This window comes from Eurosta solidaginis, chromosome 1 (genome assembly GCF_040869045.1).
Source record: "Eurosta solidaginis isolate ZX-2024a chromosome 1, ASM4086904v1, whole genome shotgun sequence".
Classification (NCBI taxonomy): domain Eukaryota; kingdom Metazoa; phylum Arthropoda; class Insecta; order Diptera; family Tephritidae; genus Eurosta; species Eurosta solidaginis.
The window spans coordinates 254828437-254841419 of record NC_090319.1 but is presented as its reverse complement, the minus strand read 5'-3'; the positions used below and the strand labels follow the sequence as shown (position 1 = coordinate 254841419).

At 37.7% G+C, this 12983-nt stretch overlaps 1 protein-coding gene across 9 annotated transcripts in view; it reads left to right on the top strand.

Moving 5' to 3' along the window:
* Positions 1–12983, top strand: part of LOC137237120 (uncharacterized) — a 137724-nt gene that overhangs the window by 19868 nt on the left and 104873 nt on the right. For 3 of the 9 annotated variants that reach the window (XM_067760397.1, XM_067760390.1, XM_067760389.1), the window contains 2 exons: positions 12587–12759; positions 12823–12975. The exons of 2 other annotated variants lie outside the window; for them this stretch is intronic. The gene's annotated coding sequence lies outside the window, so the exon portion shown is untranslated. Of the gene's footprint in view, positions 1–11626; positions 11961–12586; positions 12760–12822; positions 12976–12983 lie in introns of those variants that run through there. 4 more of the 9 variants (XM_067760392.1, XM_067760391.1, XM_067760393.1 and 1 more) reach the window with 4 other exon arrangements.

Genomic DNA, 12983 nt, shown 5'->3' with positions numbered 1-12983 from the left:
AAGCAAATGAAACATTGCAGGAGTTTGCTTCAGATATTGAAAGATTGGCTCATCTTGCAAATGCGGACGCACCCGTGGAATACACTGAAAGGGTAAAAATCCAGAGTTTCATAAATGGCATACGGGACGTGGAAACGAAGCGAGCTACATACGCAAACCCAAAGCTGACATTTTCTGAAACGGTATCACATGCATTGACTCAGGAAACGGCCTCACTATTGAGTAAACCAGCATACAAAGCTCATCGTGTAGAAGTGGAAAGACCAGATTGGGTAGACACTATTTTGGAAGCACTGAAGGGATCACAACAGAAAAATGCCGGAGTTATTAAATGTTTCAAGTGCGGCAACCCAGGTCATATTGCACGACATTGCAGCAGCGGTCCCAATAGCTCCAACAATGTGGGTGGTCGTAAACGCAAAGCTGGCGGAAATGAGCAAGAGCATGTCGAATGTAAAGAACGAAAACTTGCCCCGGCTGTTGAATGTCCTGTGATATCTGTGTTGCAAATCGGAAGGAAATCAAGCAGTCTTACCGTCAGAGGGAATGTGGATGGTAAAGAGCGTGTACTGACTGTAGATACGGGGGCATCTCATTCCTTGATTCGATCTGATTTGGTCTACAGGAGAGTAAAGTCATTACCTGGAGCAAGGTTGCGTACGGTAACAGGCGAATATAATCAAGTCGAAGGCGAAGTGGTATGTGAGGTATTAATTGGAAAAGTCATGGTTCTACACAAATTCGTTGTGGCGGAGATCGTTGATGAAGTCATATTGGGAGTGGACTTCTTGGTTGACCATGACGTCAGGATCGATATGCGGAGGAAAATTATGCGCTATAAGAACCAGGACATACCACTTAACTTTAGTTTGGAAAAAGGGTTCAGCAGTAATCGGGTACTGGTGGAAAAGACTCGACAAAGACCACGAAAGTCAAAAGCAAAGGTTGATAGATCGAATGGGCCAAATAAATCAAAATCAAAAGTACCTGCGAGAGAAACACTGGCATTGACAAAACCTAAAAGACGTAGGAAAATGAAGCAACGAATTTTCGAGAAGGAATGCGAGGGTAGTTTCAATCCAGAGCGCACTACTGTGGGGAAACGTGGGAACGATACTGATTATGCAAAGCAAATCCGTCCAGCGCAAGCTCTACAAAGTAGTTCTTCATTGGCCAAGCAACAGAGTGCGAGAGAACGATCCAGAATAATGAGTAGTAAGATGGAACACAGGTACGACAGGGAAAATAATTCGGAAGGTTTCCGGAATGGAGATTTGGTACTGTTAAACAACCCTCACCGGCGGAAAGGTGTCCCAGCCCAATTTCGGTGCAGTTGGGAAGGCCCGTACAAGATTGTGAAGAAGCTCAGTGATACCATCTACCGCATACAAAGCATTGAGAAACCACGGAGTAGAAGAGTGGTACATTTGGCGATGCTAGCAGCGTTTAGATCGAGAGATTTGTCTGATCGGGACGATCAGACTTAGGTGGAGGGCAGTGTTACGAATATTAGCAAAACTAAGGAGTGCTGCCAGCTCTAAGCCGATCTAAGCAGTGACGTGAATGCACATCAATAATTCAATCATTATGTATCTACATAAACGAATAAATAATTGCGTCTACACATATGTACACATATGTACACATTCCGACGAGCAACATTTACATACAAGGCAGCAAGAGATGAGATGTCACACACCGATGAATTTACTTATACGCTTATGTGTGTGCGGGAGACTGTAAACTACAAACACATGCATATACCTTATCTGAGTTGTCACAAGAGAGAGCAATAATTTGTGCACGTAGTTGTGGCTGGCGATTTTGTAGCCGAAACAACTAGTAACTTCTGGAAATCGAAGAGCCTAGAAATATGCAGCGTAAACTATAAAAGCGGCGCCAGCGAGTAAGAAGTAATTCAGTTTGATTTGAATTGTCAAGCAGTTACGAGTAAGACGATATCTAGCGAGCAATAGCACTATTATTTTGAAAGTCAGTTTCCTTTAAGCTATCAGTTTGGTTATTAAGCTATTCGTTGCACAATTTGAGTGTTATTGTGAAGTATTTTAATAAAGGCCATTTTTCCATTATTCAATATTGGAGTTATTTATTCGACAGTTTAGCGATACGATCCTAGCAAAAGGGCAAATAAGAGGATTTGCAGGAAATTCGTTACAATATATTCGATATAAATACCTCGCTATGTCCCAATAAACTACATTTGTTTCGGTCCGCTATTAAATGTGCGTATGAAAAAACTGAGGTAAATCCTTCCAGTTCTGATAATTATTGCATGAAAATAGAGGTTACTAAGAATATCCCTATATACCGCCGACCCAGCCGCCTTTCGCATCAGGAACGAATTGAAATCAAAGAAATTATTAACGACCTGTTATCGAGAAATAGTATACGCCCCAGTAATTCTTCCTATGCTTCCGTAATCGTACCTATACGCAAAAAATCGGGTGAAATTAGAAAATGTGTCGACTATCGTCCTCTTAATAAGATAACGGTAAGAGACAATCACCAGCCTGCCATTACCTGACGACTGTTTAGAACATTTGGGTGGCAAGCAGTTGCTTACCTTAATGGACCTCAAAAACGGGTTTAAGCAGATTAGAATGCACGAAGATTCAATTAAATATACGTCCTTTGTGACACCTGATGGATAATACGAATATACACGAATGCCTTTCGGCTTAAAAAATGGCCCTGCTGTATTTCAGCGATTTGTAAATAATATTTTACGTGACCTAATTGCTGCTGGGTTAGTTGTAGTATACATGAATAATATTTTGATAGCTTCTGTGGATTTTGAAACACACTTACGCACTGTAGTAAAGGTATTTAAAAGACTTCGTTCTTTCGGTCTTGAACTCAATTTTAAATAATGTAAATTCGCGCAAACTGAGATAGAATACCTAGGGTTTAAAGCCAACTCTTCCGGAATTTCGCCAAGCAATCGGCATATTGAAGCAACTCAGCAATATCCGATGTCAAGAAGTCATAGGCAGTTACAAACATGTCTTGTTTTATTCTCGTTCTTCCGTCGTTTTGTGCCGGGCTCTTCAAAACTTGTTTACCCATTGACTCAACTTATTAAAAAAGATACACCTTTTATTTTTTCTGAACAATGCCGCCAAGCCTTCCTTACTTTACGCCAAAAGCTCATAGAGCCACCTATTTTAGCCATATTTGATCCAGGGCGAGATACTGAATTACACTGCGATGCTAGCTCGAAGGGATTTGGTGCTGCGCTGCAGCAAAAACAAGATGATTAAAAATTTCACCCTATTGCTTTTTTTTTAAAGACTACGTCTGTATCGGAAAGTAGATTACACAGTTACGAACAAGAAACTCTTACTGTTGTGTGACGCTTTCATACATATTTCCATCGTAGGCCATTTAAGATTGTAACTGACTGTGATGCATTGGCAAAAACATTAGCTAATGAAAATGGTTCAGCGAAAATTGCTCGCTGGGCACTTCAGTTGGAACAGTACAATTATACAATACAACACAGACCTGGAAAATCAATGACTCATGTGGATGCTTTAAGTCGAATAGAGAATATTGGTGCAGTTAGTGACCTTGATATTGATTTTCAATTACGAATATCACAGAGCAATGACCCTGAAATTTGCCGCCTTAGATCCAAATTAGAGACTGAAGAAAGTAATGAATATGAGCTTCGAGACGAAGTTGTTTACCAAATATCGCCCTCGAATACTCGTCGATTATACGTGCCAAATGAAATGGTAAATAATGTTATCAGATACGAAAAAATTGTACACTTAGGTATAGACAAGTGTAGTGCTGAAATAAAAAAGCACTACTGGTTTCCTCAGATGAAAACTCGTGTTCATAATTTTATCCGTAACTGCTTAAAGTGTATAGTGTATTCTGCATCGATGCGAAAGAACAAATGAAATTTATTTAATATTCCAAAAGCTCCCATCCCCTTTGGCACCATACATATTGACCATTTAGGTCCCTTACCTGCCATCAGCTCAAAAAAGAAGCATATATTGGTCGTTATAGACGGCTTTACAAAGTTTACGAAGTTGTACGCTGCAACAACTACGAGTTCTAAAGAGTCATGCGCAGCACTCCAAAACTTCTTTGATAGCTATAGCCAACCCTGACGTATCATCAGTGATTGAGGCACGTCTTTCACATCGGCCGAATTCAAAGAATTTGTAGGAAAAAAAAAATATACAACATATACTGAATGCAACCGCGTCACCGCAGGCGAATGGTCAGGTGGAACGAGTTAACCGTGTCCTTACTCCCCTAATGGCTAAATATTGTGAAAAACAAGGGCATGCAGATTGGCCTCATATGTTGCGCAACACTGAATATATACTAAACAATACTGTCCATATGACAACAAAAACAACACCTTCTATCCTCCTATTTGGCGTCGCTCAGCGGGGTGAAACTATTGATGAATTAACTGAGTACTTAGACGAGAGTAACAGTGTAGTTGAGCGTGACTTAGATTTGGTGAGAGATGCCGCACAAAAAAATATAATGAAATCGCAAGAATCAAATCATAACTACTTTCTGAAATGTAATGGGCCTGCTGAAAAGTATGAGAAAGGCGATTACGTCGTTACTAGACACAGTAACACTAAGACAGGCACCAACAAAAAATTAGATCCTAAATATCGTGGGCCCTATGTAATTGAACGGGTCCTACCTCATGACAGGTATGTAGTACGCCATGTCGACGGTTGCCAGATCACACAAATACCATACATTGGTGTTGTTGAAGCTAGTAAGCTCAAAAAATGGGTCTTGAGCTCAGCAGACTTAGTTCTCGAAAGTGGTCCTGAAGAAACGCTTACCGGGTCAGATATAGAAATAGAAATTTAACTTGTAATATTATTATAATATTAGGTTGGCAAATTGTGGTTAATTTGAGGATCAGGATGGCCGAACTGTAGTATATTACAGATTACAGTTACGTCTCATGTACAGTAGGCTAACAGTGTATGATTATGTTGCCATGTCGCATAGTGTATCTGACCCTTAAGTTATCCCTTAGCTTACCGCGTGTACTAGCCCTAATATAAAAGTATCGTAAAGTATCGGAATTTCGAAAAGAGTATGTCGGCACCAGTTAAGAAACGCGTCATTAGTTCATTCAAAATAAAAACGTTTGAAAAGTCGCGACCACTTCTAAGCTGATTCTTGGATAATACTGACGGACTTCGGAAAACGGTTGATTAAAAAAAAAAGGAAAAGAAAAGAGGTGGTAGGACTTCAAAATTGTGAAAGTTGTGTTTAAAAAGAAAAAAGAACATTGAAATATTGTGGATTTGTAAGTGTTTTGGCCAGACGTAAAACTTATTTAAAAAATACATTTTGCTGTTAACGTTGGGTAAGTTTTTTGAAGTATTGGTTGTTGTTGGTGTTGAAAGATGGCCGGTGTGGCGGCGTCGGTTGTAGGGGACGGAGATGATGAGGACAGGACAAGAATGGACACGGACTCGGACTTGGATTTAGGATGGTTAGAATACAGAAATGTTAACAAAAGGACAAGTTATAGGAAAAGACAAAACAAAAAGACTGAATTAGAGTTGACTGAAAGTCAAAGACTTAAAAGAGAACGAGAAGAAAGATCTAAAAAAATCAAGACGGAAAATAGTAACGGGACTTATATTCCGTTACAAGGCATGTTAGTGCCAAAAGGCATGTTAGTGCCAAAAGGCATGTTTACCAAGATGGCGGCAGAAAATGAGGAGTTAGCAAAAATTAAAAAAATGGACGAATTCAAAGTAGGTACAGTAGGTGACAGTGTGAATGATACCAATGACAAAGAAAAAGAGGAAAATTCAGTGGAAAAGGCAAACATGAGGCAATATCAGGGTATTGCTCAATCCCAAGTAACAAGTAAGGAAGCCATAAGTGCCCAGGCAGATATTTCTGCAAAAGGACAGGAGGTGGATTGTGAAAATAAAGGGAGGGATAGTACCCAGGTAAAGAAAAGAAGTACTGAAATATACAGGAAGAATTATGGCGGCGATTCCTGTGTTTTAATGGACACGTCAGAGTGTAGTTTCATCAATAATGATGAGAAATGGATTGTTTTTGTGGGAGAAAATAAGACGCTTTAAAATTCCAGGAATTAAAACTATAAGATCGATCGGCAAATCGCTTTATAAAATTTTTTTTTGAAACTTATGAGTATGCAAATGCGTGTGTGTTCAATGAAGAATTAAAAAATGCCAATTTGAGATCTTATATTCCAAAGAATTTTGTTGAAACAATAGGTGTTGTTAGAAATATACCACTTTCGTTCACTGATGAGGAGTTAAAAGAAAATATTGTGAGTGTAAGGTAATGTCGGTGATGCGTATTACCAAAAGGGGCCCTAACAATAAAGAAAATGTCATTCCAACGTACACTGTGGAAGTTGCTTTTGAGGAAAAGGAGCAACCAGAGGCTATTGACATATTTCATGTTAAATTTAAAGTGGTACATTATATACCAAGAATTAGACATTGTTACAATTGCGGGAGATTGGGACACACCAGAATGGGATGCAGGGCCAAGAATAGATGCATCCTATGTGGTAGAGAGGAAGGTTGCGGAAAGGAGTGTAAGGAAGCAAACAAGTGTATTTTGTGTGGCAGTGCCCTGAATAGAAATGTTTATCCGAAATGGGAAAAAGAAAAGCAGGTGTTAGAAATAATGACGATCAAGAAAATGTCCAAGGTTGAGGCGATTGAGACATATCATAGTACGATCAACTACAATAACAGATTTAGACTATTAGAAGAAAGTGATGAAAGTTTTCCAGCCTTGAAAGGCAATAAAGTGCAGCGAATTAACAATGACAAGGTGGTAAATAAACGGCTAGTCCCAAGAAAATACAGTAGTGTGGTAAAAAGTGCACAAAAAGTAAAACAGGAGAGACAAGTTCACCAAAAAGTTAAGAAACAGGAGGAACCGTGTTATTCAAAACCGAGCTGGTCTAGAGTATCGGAAATCGAAAAACTTTTGTCACTATTAATTGAAAAATTTCAAATAGATAATAAAGAACCGATAGTACAGTTAATAGGTAATTTATACCAAGATAATGTTAGCAATAGGCTTACAACGTTGCAAAATCACGATCATGACTATGACCTCAATAAAAGTGCTCCAATATAATGTGCAAAGCCTTAAGCTCAACAAAAGTCACTTAAACATTTTCAATCAATTATATCAGATAGACATAGTTTGCCTTCAAGAAATATATTTGTATCATATCTTCAAAAATTTGACAATGTTCTGTTTCTTGGTGACTTTAATGCACGATCGCGTGCATGGGGGGATGTGGTTAACACCACTAAAGGCAAGGATTTAGGCAGAATTATTGAAAATGCAAGGTTCAGGTGTATTAATGATGGTTCTACTACATTTCATAGTGTATCGCATAACAGTTACTCTATACTGGATACAAATATGGTATTGTTACCCAGCTTCAAATGCAGCCATGCCTTTTTGGGAGGTAGCAATCATAGGCCTATAATCATAGAACTACAGAATAGTAAGCGGCCGAATTTCTTCATATCAAAAAAAAACTGAAAGAAGAGTTAGGTACTGTTAATTTTACTAATTTGGAAGACTTGGATAAAAACTTAGCTAGAGCAAGGAAAAAAACGGTCAAAAAGGCGATAAAGGAACACTTTCAAGACAAAATTGAAGATATTAATCGCAATTCTAATGCTAAGCATGTATGGCGTTTCATTAATAGTATGCATAACTCAAACGACACGGGGAGAAATCTATGGGCTACAGAAGATAATGAAAATTATCTTAAAATGTTAGCAGAACAAGTTGAACAAGGAATGGAGGATAACGGATTGTCGATAATGGAAGATGTTGGTGCTACAAATGATCAAGTAGATTTTGATTTCGAAACTTGTTTAACCTTACTGAACAAAAAGAAGTCCACTGCTGGTGGTAGAGATAGAATTACACTCGAAATGCTTAAAAACTTACCAATTAAAACAAAGGAATTTCAGTCACTTGTAGACCATTTTAGGAATAACATTGTTAGACCTGAATGGAGGCAAATAAAAATTATTCCCATTCCTAAGGCTGGAAAGGATTTAGATGACTTCCAAAATTATAGGCCGATATATTTATTGTCAGTGGTTATGAAAAGCCTAAATATGCTGGTAAAAGAGGAGCTAACAATGGTTGTGGAAAAAAATAAAATAATTCCCCCTAAAAGCTTTGCATACAGGAAAAACCGTTCTTCCACTATGTGTTTGAATGAGGCGTTACATTATAATGCAGAAGGAAAATCCAGCAAAGAAAAGGTCTTCATATGCATTATGGACGTTTCCAATGCATATAACTGCGTGGATTTAAAAATTCTTCATGATATTTTAGTAAAATTCAACGTTCATACTAGTATAGACAATTGAGTATTCAATCTTTTCTCCAGTAGAACCCTCACCTTAGGAAAACATGCTATTCATGTCAAAAATGGTCTACCCCAAGGAAGCCGCCTTTCACTTATGCTATTCAATCTGTATACGGCAAGCCTGCATGAAATAAATGATCAAACCACACAAATATTTCAATATGCTGATGATATAGCAATTATATGTCATGCAAAATTTGAAGAGAAAGCACTGTCAATTCTAAAATCTAAACTTTTGATGTTAAAACAGAGCTGTAGCGAGATACATCTAAACTTTAATACACATAAAACTAATTTCATGTATTTGAGCACTGCTAAGAAAAATTTTGATTTGCGGATAGGTGAGGATGTAATTTAACAACTGGACAAAGTTAAATGGCTAGGCAGGATTGTTAGTGCCAACTTTACAGTCATAGATCATATTCAAAAAATAAAAAGTGAAGGCTAGAAACCTCATCAGTAGACTGATGATGATTAAGGCAGGGCTGGCTCCAAAAAATGCAGTAAATTTGTTTAAAATATATGTGAGATCTAAGGCTGAATATGCAAACACCACTTTTGCAAATGCACCTAAAGGACATGGTAAGAAAATAATCACATCGCTTAATGAATCGCTGAGAAGGTGTCTGAGAGTTCCTCCCAACACACCGACTTATGCCAGATATGCAATTGTTTGTGAACTACCGCCGATTTGTTTACATTATGTACTTTCACAGAATAAATTACAATATACCTATGTAGAAACTTATGATGCATAATATGCATATACACATCGTCCCGTTTATTCGTTAACCTCGTATTTACAACCCTACAAGAAACGCTGATAGTTTTACTAATACACTCACACTTGTAATTGACAATGCTGATCCTGCGATGACGTAGACATTGATACTCAAATTTATGTATGTTACTTTGCTCGCTCACGCATGTCCGCATGTACCCAACGACAGCCTATAATCATGAAAAAGGACTCAAACTGGGAAAGCTTCGGACACCTGGTACAGAACAAAAGAACATACAGCAGATACCATTATGCTTGTGAGACAGATACATAATTCTCAACGGAATTTTATGTATGCGAGAACAGTTTATCCGATTTAATCATGTTGTCACTACTGGCTGTCATATGTCAATCAAATGATTATCACGGTTGTTTTGTTATTTTTTAAATTCCGCCATTTTCAACCGACGAAAACCATATAAAAAATAAGTTTAAAAAATGAAAAAAAAAAAACATTTCACTAAAAAATACTAAAAGCTGTTGGAATGTGTGGGGCGCACTCAAAAAATTGATATGCGAAAAATAATAATAGTTAGTGGTGATTCATTTTTATATGTGTTTCCGCATGAGGAAAGCGCTCTTCTGTGGTTTTGTTATTTTCTGAATTTAAATTGAACATTCTGAACTCGAATTCTTATAAAACTAAACAAACAAGAAACACGTATGCTTTTATCACGTACAAAATTAAAAACGTAATGAAATAAAGTAAATAAAAAGCAAAAAGCATTGTTTCATTTTGGCGGAATATAATAATGGTCATTTATGATAGTATAACAGTCAAACCTGATATCTACAGTAAACTATCATTTATGACACTTTTTGATAGTTAGAGTGTCATCACTGATCCAGGAAAATGAATGAGAGTGAGCAGTACGGCTATATACTTAATCAGTAGGCCATGTTGGTGTATAAGAAGGAGACAAAAACTCACACGTACACAGTTGTTTACATCACATTTGCGCAAGTCCCTTAAGTTTGTGATAGAAAGTTTGTATGAGGCGCTGATCGTTAGGTTGACATTGCTGACAATCAGATGATAGTCATATGATAGTCAGTATTCTTGTAGGGAAGTGAGACATTTTCGGTAAAGCGAACACGGTTGCCACACTATGTTTTCATTTGGGACCAAATTTTTGTTTTATTTTATTAGTATAAAATACAAAATTTTAGAATGTTTCCATATAAAATTTAGTAAACATAGTGAAGACTTTCCTTTAATCTAAGCTGAACAAACAAATATATGTGCATGCAACCAAAAATTGTACTATATTTTGACCAAACGTTGTGAACCTAGTTTTGGTCACAAAGCTCTTGGTTCCAGCATTATGTTGTTGATTGCAATGAAATAAAATGTATCGGTTCAAAATTTGCATTCTGGTGTTGCCGAACTATGTATGTGGAAAACTCAGTAATCATAAATGAAACTAGGCAATTTTGTTAGTGCTATTTTTATAGATGCTTACTTTTTCCTTAACGTTTTAACTTCATATCAGAGCCTAGATTCAGTAATTGTGAGTTTTGATCTCAGGCCTTAGGGGTTCTGCTAGCATCTACGGGAATAATTTTATACAAAACAGTTCTTCCGAAATCAAATCTCTTCCTTCTGTCTTCGAGTTAAAATATTTCTTGTGCCAAGATACTTAGTTTTCAATTACCTTGCGTGGCTTAACACCACAATAGTCCTGGAATTCCTTGAATTAATTGAGCTGGGTGAGAAAGATTTAAATATCACCGTGCCAAACGAGAAGTAATGCATAGAATTTCTTTGTATAATAGCGTTTTCTTTTCTGGCTATAGTGTTACGCTTTTTGTACGCCGCGCAAGGGTTGTTATTCTATTCTAAAAAACAGGCAACACCTTTACGGGGTATTTCGTTCTTTTGTGAAAATTTTTGCCTGCTCGCAACGCAAAAGCGTTACACTTTTACCCTGTATAAAATGGCGGTGTGGCAGTGCAACTCTGTGAAACTCTCAATTCGCTCTTGAGTTTCAATAAGGGCCGTTCCATTGGTTTATCGAGCTCTGGCTCTGGCTCAAATCTCATTGGGACGATCTGGATCAACTTTATGAGAGCTGGCAGCACTAATATAAAACATGTTTTGTAGAAAATAAGAAGAAACCTTGGCGGAACGATACAAGGTGGCAGCATGGGACAGCTGATTATAAGCTTTTTTTATTTGATTTGATACATCAACTTCCGGCGCAGTACGATTTTGACATTTGTCCATTGAATTTACAAAAACAAAGTACATGAAATTTTTATATATGTTTGTAGGTATGTCGCCATGCTGCCACCTTGTATCGTTCCGCCATGGAAGAAACGTACAAAAATTTTTAAGATACTGATACATTTAAATAGTTTCGCACGTAAGAAAACTATTTTTTTTCCTTACATCATCTTAAAGTTGTTTACTCTTTCAGTGTTTTTGCGCATTCACGAGTACAAAATTGCTTCGTGCTGCGTGTCTACGTCACAGTTGACTGAGCGAATGAAAGGAGAGCAAAAAACAACAGCTAAAGGAAAATGACGTAAGGATTGCCCATAAAAAAGAGATGATCTAATGTTTACATGCGCAATGCACAATCTTCTTGTGTGATTTGTGATATGAGCGAATGTAGTGAGATGAAATGTTCTTTAGCTGTATTTCGTTGCTAACGAGTACAATTAAAACACTAGCTAGCTTACCGAATTGCATGGAAAGCAACAATAAAAAGTTGTCGAGTTGAGTTGGCGCTTTCAGTTGAAACCGCTTAGGTAATTGCATGGTTCAATTATGTACAGGTTGGCTCATCTCATCAGCTGATTTTATTTATGTCATTGCATGGTCGAAGGGATTGTCAAAAGGAGATGGCAAACTCAAAATGAAACCAACACATTGGCAACATTTTACTTACACATACAAAAACTGCTAAGTTTTATGTTTCCATTCCATACCATTCGCACCAACACCAATACACAGATTTTGACAATTTGAACAGACATATTTTGTTGTTGTCGGCGGCCACCGTGGTGTGATGGTAGCGTGCTCCGCCTATCACACCGTATGCCCTGGGTTCAACTCCCGGGCAAAGCAACATCAAAATTTTAGAAATAAGGTTTTTCAATTAGAAGAAAATTTTTCGAAGCGGGGTCGCCCCTCGGCAGTGTTTGGCAAGCGCTCCGGGTGTATTTCTGCCATGAAAAGCTCTCAGTGAAAACTCATCTGCCTTGCAGATGCCGTTCGGAGTCGGCATAAAACATGTAGGTCCCCTCCGGCCAATTTGTAGGGAAAATCAAGAGGAGCACGACGCAAATTGGAAGAGAAGCTCGGCCTTAGATCTCTTCGGAGGTTATCGCGCCTTACATTTATTTATTTTTTTATTTATTTTGTTGCTTTACAGATGAGCCAACCTGTATATAGTTGAACCATGGGTAATTGTCGACCTGATTGATAGTGTTGTATAGTGTTGCATATTCAAAAATAGGGCACTATTGTGAAGGAGCGAATGAAATGAACAACGAATGTGCAGATAAACGTCAATAACAAAATAAAGTGAAACAAAATGGAGCAAACGTAAGTAAATATGCGCTAGAGTTTTTTATAAAAAAAAATATTAAATTAGCAATTGTTTTATAGATTTCAGAAAAAAAAACGGAGAAAGTGGAGCCGGGAACAAACCGCAGGATTCTTGAGATGCTACCTTGCACGGAAGGAAGAGTTCCTGCATCCAAAAAAAAGAGGTCTGCCTTCTCAAATGTATTGGAAGATATGGTGTCCATTGGTATTGGGGTATGTTA